This window comes from Lepisosteus platostomus, chromosome 9 (assembly GCF_059453375.1).
Source record: "Lepisosteus platostomus isolate fLepPlt1 chromosome 9, fLepPlt1.hap1, whole genome shotgun sequence".
Classification (NCBI taxonomy): domain Eukaryota; kingdom Metazoa; phylum Chordata; class Actinopteri; order Semionotiformes; family Lepisosteidae; genus Lepisosteus; species Lepisosteus platostomus.
Genome location: NC_142619.1, coordinates 52,261,395 through 52,273,952, shown reverse-complemented (window position 1 = coordinate 52,273,952; position 12,558 = coordinate 52,261,395). Strand labels below are relative to the sequence as shown.

At 35.2% G+C, this 12,558-nt stretch overlaps 1 long non-coding RNA gene across 1 annotated transcript; it reads right to left on the bottom strand.

Moving 5' to 3' along the window:
- Positions 1 to 639: 639 nt before the first annotated feature.
- LOC148655210 (uncharacterized) lies at positions 640 to 11,499 on the bottom strand. The gene is made up of 2 exons (XR_015941218.1): positions 11,360 to 11,499; positions 640 to 5,046 (listed from the first exon to the last, which is right to left on the bottom strand). It is a non-coding gene; the product is annotated as an uncharacterized LOC148655210 (long non-coding RNA).
- Positions 11,500 to 12,558: the final 1,059 nt, after the last annotated feature.

The following is a 12,558-nucleotide window of genomic DNA, read 5'->3' as shown; positions in this document are numbered from 1 at the left end:
GAGAAAGCCAAAGGGAAACAGTTTTTCTTCCTTTGTTCTCCTTCTGTTGTTTGGGGAATTTGCTTGTTGCTGCTGGCAATGAAATCTTTGCAGGGTAGTAAGAATTACAGGTCACCGATATAAAAGTTTACAGTATATACAGTATATTGAATACCATACCATTATATATGACATTCATCTAATAAACAATGATGTCAAAAAAAAATCTGTATTAAGGCACCGGACAGTATATTTTGTGTTCTATTGTAGAAAATGTATTAATAAGTTTACAATATTTTATTTGTTTTTTATTTTTAGGGCTTCTAAATGCTTTCACAATATTAATTCAAAAGAACTCAGCAGATGGCTGACACCTTGTTGATTTTGTTACATAGTACATCACTGCCAAAGATAAAAGCTTTCTTTCTTCAATCTGCGTTTTAGTTTCCTACTGTATATTTTGTTTTTAAAACTAGAAAATGCCATTGTTCATTTTTAGAGGCATTCATAATTAGCAAAGTGAACTGATGCCAAGCCAGCCTTTTTACAATTTAAGATGGTGTTTAGGCAGAATAGCACTTAACAGTAGAATGTAATAGGTAATGCACAGCTAATTCTAAACAGAGATTCACAAGGAAAAACTTCACTCAGTAAAGCACATTCATTTAGGAATGTTTATTGAGGTGGTAGGCATGATACATTTTGGCTTAACATACTTGACTGAGGGCCAGTCACATGGCTGTAGGATGGTGAAGGAAGGACTTCTATACAATGAATGAAACTAAGAAAAAGGTACAGTAGTTTCAATGGTGAAGATAGGGGATACACACAGAAAAGTGTGAGAAAGAGGCTTACTGTGGTATTTAAAATTTTTCAGGAACTGGCGTCATGGAGAATTCTGAGTTAGAGTACTATAGTTTAAGGAGACCTTGGTTGTTATACCTCCCAAACCTTTATCTAAAACTCCATATAGTATTGGCTGTGCTGACCAATCACCATACTTCTAATACGCCAAATAAAATTCCCAAATAGTTTGATAAAATAGCTACAGTGGCCGTATTGACATGATGCTGAACTATTTTGAACTGAAATATGAGCAGAATGGCAAATGTGACCTTTGGGAGCTCGACAGCACAACTACATAGACAGGAGGCTTGTTTGGATTTTCAAGCTGCACACCACAGAAATGAATGAGAGAATAATATCTTCGCTGAAATGTTTGTAAAGAATGCTGAGGTATTTACGTTTCTTTTGAAATACTGTATGGTATACAGAATAAATGTGTCATACCAAATATCTGATGTAAAAGCTTGACTGTAAGAATACACAGGACATATAAATCAGTAAAAGAAAGAAAAGCAGCACTGTGAAAAGTAACAGATATACCAATTATCGTCTTGGATTCACAATGTGCTTTAATGGTACACTCAGTGTGAGAGGTTATGGTAAGTTAATTGAAAACTGCTGCAATACCTGAGTGACATAGTATTTAAATGCAGTATATAGCAATATTTCTGGTGTTCTAAATGAGAAGGTTGTTGTCTGTGCACAGGTCGATTCTGTAATATGACCACACCAAACTTGGTCATCATTTGAGAAGATGTTTAATTTGCATCATACCCCATAGTTGACTACTAAGGCTGTTACCAGTTTATTTGGCTACTGTCTCAGCACGGCTTTTGAAGGTGAAGGTGAGTTTTCTGAAAAAGGAAAAAAAAAATTCATCTGTTCTTCTGGTGTGAGCGAAGTCTTTTTCAGGTTCTTCAGTCACACCACAAGAAGACTCAACAACCCAAATGCTATGTCTCTTTTTTTACTTTTCAGTAAGAATTCAAATTTTCTTGTTCCTTTGCAGACAACACAAACTGACAGCTTTCCACTCAAACATCTACAGTATTATGCAATATTGCTGTATTCAATAGCACAGTCTTTACCCAATGTTTGAATGCTTAGTGAAATGGATGTAGATGCTGCAAGCTTTGAGGAATTTACCCATTATCAAAGACAAATGCTACACATGCTTTCAGCACTGGTTCTGAAAGACATGACAAAAAATATCAAAGTACTGAATCCACTACAACTTGCTGTCCAGGCAATGCCTCTTGAAAGTCTTGATTGAAATGTGCTGAAGGATAACACTATTGTCACATGTGATTTCTGATCCAACATTTGGACTGAATTGTGTGAAAGATTTATTATAAATTCTTAAAGCATTCAATTTAATATTAACTACTGTACACTGGTCCTGGACCTGTAATACAAGCATCCTTTTTTGTGTTCAGTATTAACCCAGCACTTTACAATAAAGTGTAGGGTTTACTTATTGCCACAGAAACGTTGTTCAGCAGTTGTTCCAAAACTGGATATTGATGCTAGATTTACAGCCTCATCTTCTTTACCTTCTTGGTTTTCAATACAACAGTGCAAATATAAAAGCACTTGTGAACTTTAACTTATCTATATACTGTATGTTGATTGATTACACTTTTGTGAACTTGTAAGATGGTTTACCTGCATGCTAATATTTTGATGCTTTCGGATATGTCACTTTCTGCTGTTGTAGTCAGCAAACTCAGGATGTGAATTTGTATCAGAATGTGTATTAAACAATACTATCGGAAGTACTATTACATAAATTAAAACACATGTCTAGGGCTATCATCCCAACTATACAAAATAAATTTAAGGATGTTTTTTATATTAAAAGAACTTATCACCATTCAGTCAAGAGGGTTAACACCCCTCGAATGGATGCCCATAAAGGAAGCAAAACTAACCCAGGTAATTGTAGACCAATAAGTCTTAACTGTATTAAATGTAAAGTTCAAAAGCAATAATAACATGTAAAATAGAGGATTATCTGTGTTACGTCCCGGTGTGTGGTCTGTGTGTGTTTTTGTTATGTTCCGCACTGCTGACCTTTGATTGTTCTTCCTCCCCCATTGGCCCACCATTACACCACTGTTTCAGTATGACATCATCAATCAGCATCTCAGCCAATCAGAGTGCATCTTATTCAGTATATAACATGGAGGTCTTCAGGAAGAAGAGGGCTTTCGTTTGACTTCGGTCCCGTTTGGTTTTGCTTTGCTTCATTTCGCTTTGGTTATCGCTTCGTTTCGCTTTCGCTTTTGCTTCGGCTTTGTTGGTTTGTTGTTTTGTGTGTGTGTATTTTTGTATAGCTTTGGCTTTGTTGTTTTTGTTAGTTTCTGTTAATTTCTTTGTACTTTATTTATGTTTATCCTTGTTTCGCTATAACCTTGCCCTAACGTGTTACATGTTCATCCTTTGTCTTCTTTTGTACCCTGTTCCTGTTAATTACTCTTTTTTCCTTATTTGTATTCCTAGTTCACTTGTGTTTTTGTGTGAACTTTTGTGTATAAGGTTAGTTAGGTTGTTGGGTACATTCTAAACACTTAGTTGATTTTGTGTTAGTAAAGCTAATTTAGTACGGGTGAGTGCCGTTTGTCTTGTATGGTTTTGGGTAGTCAGTGGAGGTTAGCTAGGGTGTTGAGATGCCGAAGACCGTGTGTTTCGGGCTTTCTTTTCTAGTCAGATTAGCTTTCCCTCACTTTCTTAGCCAGCTCCAGTTTGTTCGTTATTTTCTTTTCTTTGGCACCACTCTAGTTCCTTACCCTGTGTGTTATTGTGTCCTATTTTGAACCAGTCACTTATTCAACTTAAAATCATCACTTTTGCACCCACCTTTATCACGCTTCCTAGTCCCTCAACAGAACCCACCTGCTTCCAAAAAAATTATCCCTTTACCCCTAGACACTTGGGGTTGTAACAATCTGGGTACTATTATGTACTATTATTAGCATGTTTCTCCAAACGTGGTTCCAGAGAGTCTGTAGGTTTTCATGCCAAGTCATCTCCTAGCAACCTAAACAGCTCATTATTGGCTTAATTTGATCTACTTCTCTCAGTCCTTGAGATGGTGTTGCTTTAAACAGGTCTAGAAAACCTCAAGACACAGCAGTCAGGTCTTCCAGGATCAGGAATATCCCTATTATATGGGATAGTCACCAACGGCATGTAGTTGAGCTGAGGTCTCTGATGAAAATGCAAATGCTGTTGTTCCTGTTGAGGCTCATAGCACAATATAAAGAATGCGGTTTCCATACTTGCTGAATTTCGAGTCTTTGAAAAGAAACTGAAATGCTATGGTAAACAAGAGGAAATATAAAGCAAATAACACATCACATGACCAAGGACATTGTGTGCTAAAGAGGCTTTCAGCTTTTCCTGGCCATTAGAAGCCCTTCCAGGGTAATAACCATCTGTACAAACTGTACATGATAAAACAAAATGCAAAATAGCTACTTTTAGTATTGGAGAATTATGATACTGTAGCATTAGAGATTTGTGATGTAATTGAAATCACTGAAACAGTTTTCAATGTGATGGTAATCGATATAACAATCTTTAGCATTCCAAAAAGACAGGAAAGATGGAAGAAGTGGAAGCTTAATCACAAATAGCATCCAGTCAGAGGATCATAGATAGGACACATGTCTTAGAATCTACAATATAGTGCTTAGTTGTTATTTGTGTTTGCACTTCATAGCACTTTCACATAATCTCCAATCTGATAAAGCTAAAAATGTTAAAAAGGTGTCAATTAGATTTTTTTAAAAAAAGAATAAGAAAATATGAAAATGGTATATGGCATAACTATTCAGAAACTTTGCCGCAGCAGTCCCAGGTCTGTCCAGGAGTAAAACAATAGTTGGAAAGGTCACAAAACTATTGAAATAATGTTATGACTGCTGTCCTGCGGCATCACTCGGCCTGTGGTTGCCCTGGGAAACTGGAGCATTCCAGTTTTTCAGGGATTCCCTGTCTGACAGGATCCACTTCCAGCTGATCTGTTCTGATTATTAATTAGGAATCCAGTCATTCAATTATCCAATTTCCTTTATAATGCCAAGGCATCTCTGTTACAGTGCTTCTTCATTATTCTCACCCTACTCACTCAGTGGCAGTACAGCCCTCACGCTCTCTGGTGTTCACTGGTTCTACGGGCTGAATCTTCAGTGGCTGATTCCAGGCACTTCATCTGTCCTGGTGGTGAGAAAATAAAGCACACGAGAACAAAGGACAGTGAGAATGGGCGTACAAGCTGAAGAAGAGTCCTTTTGAACTGAACAACACATTGGAACAAACAGCAAACTACATACATACCTTAGACTGACTATCAGTTCATGAGGGTGTTTTGACACTGAAGGAGATGTGCAGGTTTCCTACACCAGTAGAAGTAGGCTCTGCAACATCAACCTCCCATACAAATCTGGCTGTGAATATCTGAAAGTGTAATCAACCCATTGTTGTATATGGTAGTAACATGTGGGATCTACTCACAGCCCATAACGCCCTGCACTGAAGTCTTTAAAAATCCTCTGAGCTGAGAAAAACAACTACCAATTCGTGCAGGGCCAAATTAAGACCATTCCCATTACTAATTAACATACAGAATAGAACAAAGAAATGTTACACCTGAAAAACAGTGACGAAGGCTGTACAACCAGAATTATAAGGATGTTCCTTATTAGCAGGGACTGAGTAATGAGAAGTGTCTGGAACTGAGTAATGACTGGGCAAAGTAGAGGTGAATACTAGAGAAAATCCTACTTGAGTCATATTTTAGCAAGACAGTGATCAGAAACACAATGCCAGAGGCAAAGTGGAGTGGTTTGACATAAAGAAAATTAGTCAAGAATGTTCCTTGACAAAGTCCTGACTTGAATCCGATAGAATATACAGTGAAATGTGAAGATTCCAGTCCATCAACTATCCCCAGCAATCTTCTCAGAAATAGAGGAATTCTGACTGGATAAAGAGGCAAAAATGACAACGTCCCAAATGGATACTGTACTGTACTTGTTTTGGACGTATCCAAAAGGACTGAAAGCAGCATTTTTGCCAAAGATGTTGCTGCTAATTACTAAGTTAAGGGGCTGAAATACTTCACAAAATACTGTTGATTGATGATTTTTCCCTTTTTTATATATTTTTACAGGTTTTACTGATATTCAGATTTGTTCTTCATGGTTAACAGTGTTCAATTTGTTCATAACATTTTTTAAGACAAAAGTTCATTTGAATTATTTTACAGTACAATTCCCGTAATTGATCAAATCTTGAAGTTATACTTTGCGAACTCATAAAAACATTTATCACAATATAAAACGGCACAAAAACAAATTGTGCCACTGGACTTCTAGTGAAGTTTGAACCAAAGTAATTTTGTTGTTGCTCACTCACAGCTACTCATTGTTTACACTGTCTGAACATATTTTTATCCACCTACATACAGATATATAGATCAATATAGATAAATAGTTAAGAGGCTACTGCCATAATCAGTTTGCTCATACAAATAATTAGAGAGCCAATTCATCCCAAGCACTTTGCAAGTTGCACTTTGCACTGTATTTGAAGCAGACTAAAAAAAACGTTCAAAATGCAAGTCCAGATATCAGTTATAATGCAATCTTTAACATTAGTACTGTACTTCATTACTCATCTTGTTACAAAAAGTGGGTTTGAAAAGTGCAGATAATGAAAAGATAATTGATGAAGCAATTATTGACAGTAGGATAACAGTAATAGAGTGGGATAGGTAGCAGGACTTAGAAATATACTCACAGCAGTACTAAAGGTACAGCATTATGGAACCTTTTGATAATAGTGAATTAACACAACACATCACAGCGAGGAATATAAATACAGATATTGTAGTCTTTAACTTATCCATACCTTCTCTTTGTCCTGTGTTGTTGTGTTGTGGCTACCAGTACAGGTGCACAGGTGAATTGTACAGTAATGGTTGTTTATTTTCATCTGCCCTATGAGTGTGTGCTGCCTTGTGTCCATTGCTTGCAAGGATAGTCTCCAGCTCCCACGCTAACCTGAATTGGATGAAGTGGTTACAAAATGGGTAGATGAATGAAAAATATTTTCATGTTTTCTACTATTTTATTTTTAGATGTTTTTGGATTTTTTTTTATTTTTCTGCATTGGATTAATGACAGTGGAAGGCTGGAGAAGAAGCAGGATCTGGATAATCAGGATATCGTACAGCAGGTGTATTTCCTCTGCATCCAATAGCATCTTAAGATATACTGACTTTTAGGTGAAGATGTTGGCATTTGCTTTGAAGGTCAATGGGAATGATTTAAGTGCAACAGGTGAGGTGGATGTGGAAAACAGTGGTTTGGTACAGAAAGAAATCATGAAATGAATACATAGCACAACTTTTCATTGTTGTTGAAGTAAGCAAGTATATCACATGTAATGTATTGGTATTGTAAATATCTGTTTACATTATAGTCCTTTATGTGCACATTTATTAATTCTGTACAATAAAATGGATTACAGTACTAAAATGTTTTTAAAATGCATATTACACATATATAAACATAATTGCCACATGTGTAATTGTAAGCTACCAATCAGCCTTACTTTCATTGGTCTCCTCAGGAAGTTTTCATTATTGCATGTTGGAGCGATGGATGTGTGAAGCATTCATGAAGAATAAGAAAGTTTTGTAGTACTTCTGCAAATTGGGTCATTTGCAGGGCCTTGCAAATAATTCACCCTTTTCTAATATAACTTTAATTGCACACTGTAGACATTCTTTTAATTGTGTGAATTGTCAAATACATTTTGTGCCCCTGTACTAGTTGAGTTTTTAACAATAGATCTGGTGGGATGGTACCAACCAAGGCCTACCTCTTCTGTGCTACTCTAACTTGTAATTCTAAATGACATCAATCTTTAAATTGTCAATCCTATCCCTTGCTTGCATTCATCTTTTTGTATCCTTTCTCCATGCCATCTCCATCTTTGTAGCTACAGTAACTCTTGGTTAATTTCTCTTTCTGTATGGGGGTCCACACTTCCGGAACAAGTGGTTGGCCCTCAGGCAAGCAGGTTAAGTCATGGTATCTTAACATTTCTAAATGCATTTTCTTACTGGGCTGTGTTTTACCTCATGAAACATGTTAGCAATAGCAAAGAGGGTTAGTAATTATGCAATCAAAACATTTTAGTTTCTGATTTTTCTTTTCCCTTTTACAGACTTTTAAATTCTTTCACCCATAAGTTTATCAGTTGAGCATTAAAGTTTGATTAAAATCTTTTCTTTAAAAAGGTGTGTACATTATATGTAATTCAAGAAAATGTGATGTCATTGGAATAAGGGTTATACTTTGCAGGGCACATTATCAGCAATAAAACTCTGTAACAGTGAAGAAAGAATCAACAAATGGAGGGGTATGACAGTATAATGAAAATTTTTATTTTTGCACATTTTATCCTACCCCTCAAAAGACTGGGGAAATTCATTAGAAGAGTCAATAGCTGAAAATGAAATGGAAAACAAGGATAACAATTGCTTCCTTACTGTTAGTCAGGACACCTGCTAGAGGAAATTGCTGATTGATTGAGTGTTTTCAAACAGTCAAGATCGTGAGGAAAACAGATGTTGATCACAACATGGTATCTTTTGGAGTATATTTTGAAACACATAGAGTTCAATATGTTTATAATTTCAGGATTTTCAAAGAATGAGGCAGAGGTCAGAAAAAAGTGGAATCTGGTAACCTTGGTATGGAATCAGAAGAAAATAGCCTACTTCAAAGATATTCCCCCTAAAGCACAAAATAGATGAATCACAGCAAAAAGAAAAGAAACAAATCAAAGGCTTAAAAGAAGTGAATCAAATAGTTCAAATAAAAATAAAAAGTCGATTAAGTAAAATATTGAGACAAAAAGCACTTTAAAAAATTAGAAAAGGATTTTGTGTTAAAAGAACAGGATTAAGCTAAAGAAAAGAAGCATAATGAACTGCAAGCAGAATTAAAATGGACAGTAGAATACCCAATAGTAAGATAGAAAAGCAAACAGATGATATTCATAGACCATTAAAAAACTCATCCAGCAGTGACTCAAGACAGGGGTAATACCCATTAACTGGGTGAGAAAACCTAACATAGTAATTTAGGCCAATAACTCTTATTTCTTTTAAATATAAGGTTATGGGAATGATAATTAAAGCCAAATTAGAGGTTCAGCTGTATGACAGTAAGATTCTAGAGGATAGTCAACATGGATTTAAAAATGTAGGTCCTGCCTAATTAACTTCTTACTGATCTTTGAACAAGTAACAGTAGTAAAGGATACTGTACAAATATTAAAAGTACAAGCAGTACATAAGATAAACAGTCCTCCAGAGTGTAATGGTACTGTAACAACTGTACTTAAGGAAGAAATTCTATCCATAAGCAATTAGTAAAAATGATTAATGGATTACTCATACGCATGTAATGTTAGAGTTCTTAGATAAGCCACAGAATTGTATAAAATTGAATAAAAGTTCATGATGTACATGATGTTTACATGCTGTAACATACAGTATTTCAATCTCAAATTAGTCTTATTATTGTTTCTCATTAAATCTTAAATTGTAGATGTAGTCTTAAATTAAAAAGTGATGTGTTTGAAAATAAAATTGGTAAGTGGGCATACATCAGAAGATTATAGGGTGAATGCTTCAGTTGGGGTAATGTAAGTGGAGTTCCATATGGATACTGTATGTATAAGTGCCACTATCTTTCCTTATTTATATTAACAATTCAGCTTCTGGTATAGTCAGTAAACTAGTTAAGCTTGCGGATGATACCAAATTAGGGGGATTAAGAAACACTGTAGGAGCAGCACAGAAAGTTAAAAAAATATATATAATTCAAATTATATTTACTGTAGTCAAGTCAAGGGATTTCATCCAATAGTAACAATATCAATTATAAATACTAAGTGGGAAATTTAGGTTTTCAATTTACACATGATTTACATAATTAAGGAATGTGGGGAAACGATAAAAAAGGCAAGCAAAATATTTGGATGTATATTTAAAAGCATACAGTTCAAAACCAAGTTATGTTACGTTAGATGTATAACACAAATGGAAACTACTATATCTGGAACTGTACTTACAGCTGAGAATAGAAGGCACTTATTTACATTTATTTATCCAAAGGGTTGTGGGACAGTTGACCAAGCTAAAAAGCCATATTGTTGAAACCATTACCGTGGGCTTTTTAAAGAAACAACTGGATGGGATCCTTAATTTTGAATCAAAAAGAGCTAGATGGGCATTGACTGTATACAATGTCTTATGATCTCATGTTTTGTAAATATAAACTGCCTGAAAAAAGTTTACATTCTTTGTGATTGGTATATGTCTGCTGTACAGTATGTCTGTAACACAGTTGGCCCACAAAGAAAGAGGGAGGAACACTTTTGACTGAAAAGAAAGAGAGACAGCCAAATAAGCAACAATGGGACTCATCCATGATCCCTGGATTCTATGATAAGTTCTGTTACACCACAGATAAACCGGGGCAATATCCTATCTGTAGGCAAACAGATACTAAATAAATCTATCACTTTTTATGTTATGCTGTTTGCTGTTGTCTGAACTAACAAACACAATTTGTATTGATTCTGACTTGTGTAGTACTTTGCTTAATATTTTGAACACCCATACAGGAAAATCAATATTCAGAGCAGGTAATACAGAGGAAAAGAGTTCAATTTGAATTTCACTTCCTAAATCTCTCTAAGAAAGCACAGTGATGAACACCTAAACCAAAAAGTAATACAGAGATATATTTAGTTGAAGATAGAGAGAACCTGCTATACCTCACTCCAAGTAGCAGCGGTAAGTACTGTAGAGAGAATAACAACAATGGAATAGTAGAGGCAGTAGGGGGTGGCTTGCAAGCTACTAAGCACGATTGTAAAACAGAAATGAGCCAAGTCCACAGCAATTTTTTATCTTGCAACTTGTGATCCATTTCTGTTATCTTCACTTTTCATAGTTGATCTGCTTTTTCAGTTTCTCTTTTTATACATTACATATTACATACATATACATTTCAGTGTTTTGCGATATATATGATTTCTGCATGAATTGTGTTGAGTTAAACCAATAAAAGAGATATTACTAAAAAAAATATATTTAACTTGATGCTCCTGGGGTGATGTGTATGTGCACTTGGTACTTTGCAAAGAGAACAGATAATCTCTCATTGGAACAAATCAAATAAATGATAACTGGATTTATTCTAATGATAAGAGTTTTGTAAGCGGGGTCAGTCTCAGTATTTTTATGAGAGGTTGCCCATTCCAATTCAGATCAGGATGTGTCCCTTTAGGTTCTGAAATGTGACATCAGTCTACAAAGTAGCATTGAAAACAAGATACTTGAAAAAAATAATACATTTAAAATCTAGAACATTACAATTTATTAATATGCAGAAAGTAGAATTTAATTCTATTCTGAATTGTAAAAGAAAAATAAAATACATACTTATTTATTACTTCATAGTTCTTGTTGTGGGAGATTCTTCATCAGAACAGCAGGGCAGTCTTGTCCAGATTCAGTTTTATTGAGCTTAATAAGGACAGCAACCTGCACTGGGTCTGCGCTGCAGAACAGACACACTTTGAGGGCTTCCCAATGCTTACAGTATATAGGATCAGAAAAGTTTGTTTCACAATCTGAGAGCTTGACCTTTAATATGTAACAGTTTGTTTTGCTTGTCTTGTTACCTGCAGCTCTTTGAGGGCTTGTCCTGTTTTATGATATTTGGTTGTGCCCTGTCCTTTGATATGCAACACAAGTCGATTTGTTTGTCCTGTGTTATGGTACTGTATGTGTCTGTGAGTGTTATTCCTGGGAAGAAAATCAGTTGCTTTAGATGGTACTTTAATACCTCCCACAGTGTTGTTAAGTTGTAATATTGAAGAGCTGGATATGTACAGTATATCTGTATGTCCCACTTCAGTTCTAAACCCCTATGAGCGTGTACTGTATAAGTCTTACAAAACAGTTACTGTAGAAATCACAGCATAAACCACATGCTACAACAATGTATATAAACCCTTTAATGGAGGAAATACAAAGTTGTCATTAATCAGCATGTTGTTAATATCCAAAGTAATATAACTGTAAAGTCTGTGGGAGGCAATTACTTTTTGAGACAATGCCCTGAAGCTGTGTTAGTCAAGATTGCTTTTTAAGTGGCATCTTATATGTACATGAATGTGCTTATTTTCTGCCCTTTTCAAATAACGTTAATTAGGCTACTGGTACATGAACAAGTACGTTTTGTGTATATACTGTACACCTGACTTCAACAAGAGATCTCTGCTAATTGCACCTTTAGATGGGACTGAAAGTTTTGTGATGGTAAGAAAAATATCCTTACTAAGGAAATTCATGCTTAACAGTGTGTTTGCTGATTTTCATTTATAATCAATAGCATTCAAACCATTTCAGGATGTAGTGTTTTTCTTCCCTGTGCAGACACACTTGCTTGCTGCTTTCATTTAAAATCAGCATTTTCAATATGTTTACCATAGCAAAATGCATGCTCTAAAAACCTTGTTTCAAATGCTACTGTACCAAACAAGAATTCTACCCAAGTGAGTCATTTTCTGACATTTGAGGCAGATGAGAAAAAAGTAAAATAATTATTTCAAAGCTATTTAAAAAATCTCTATATT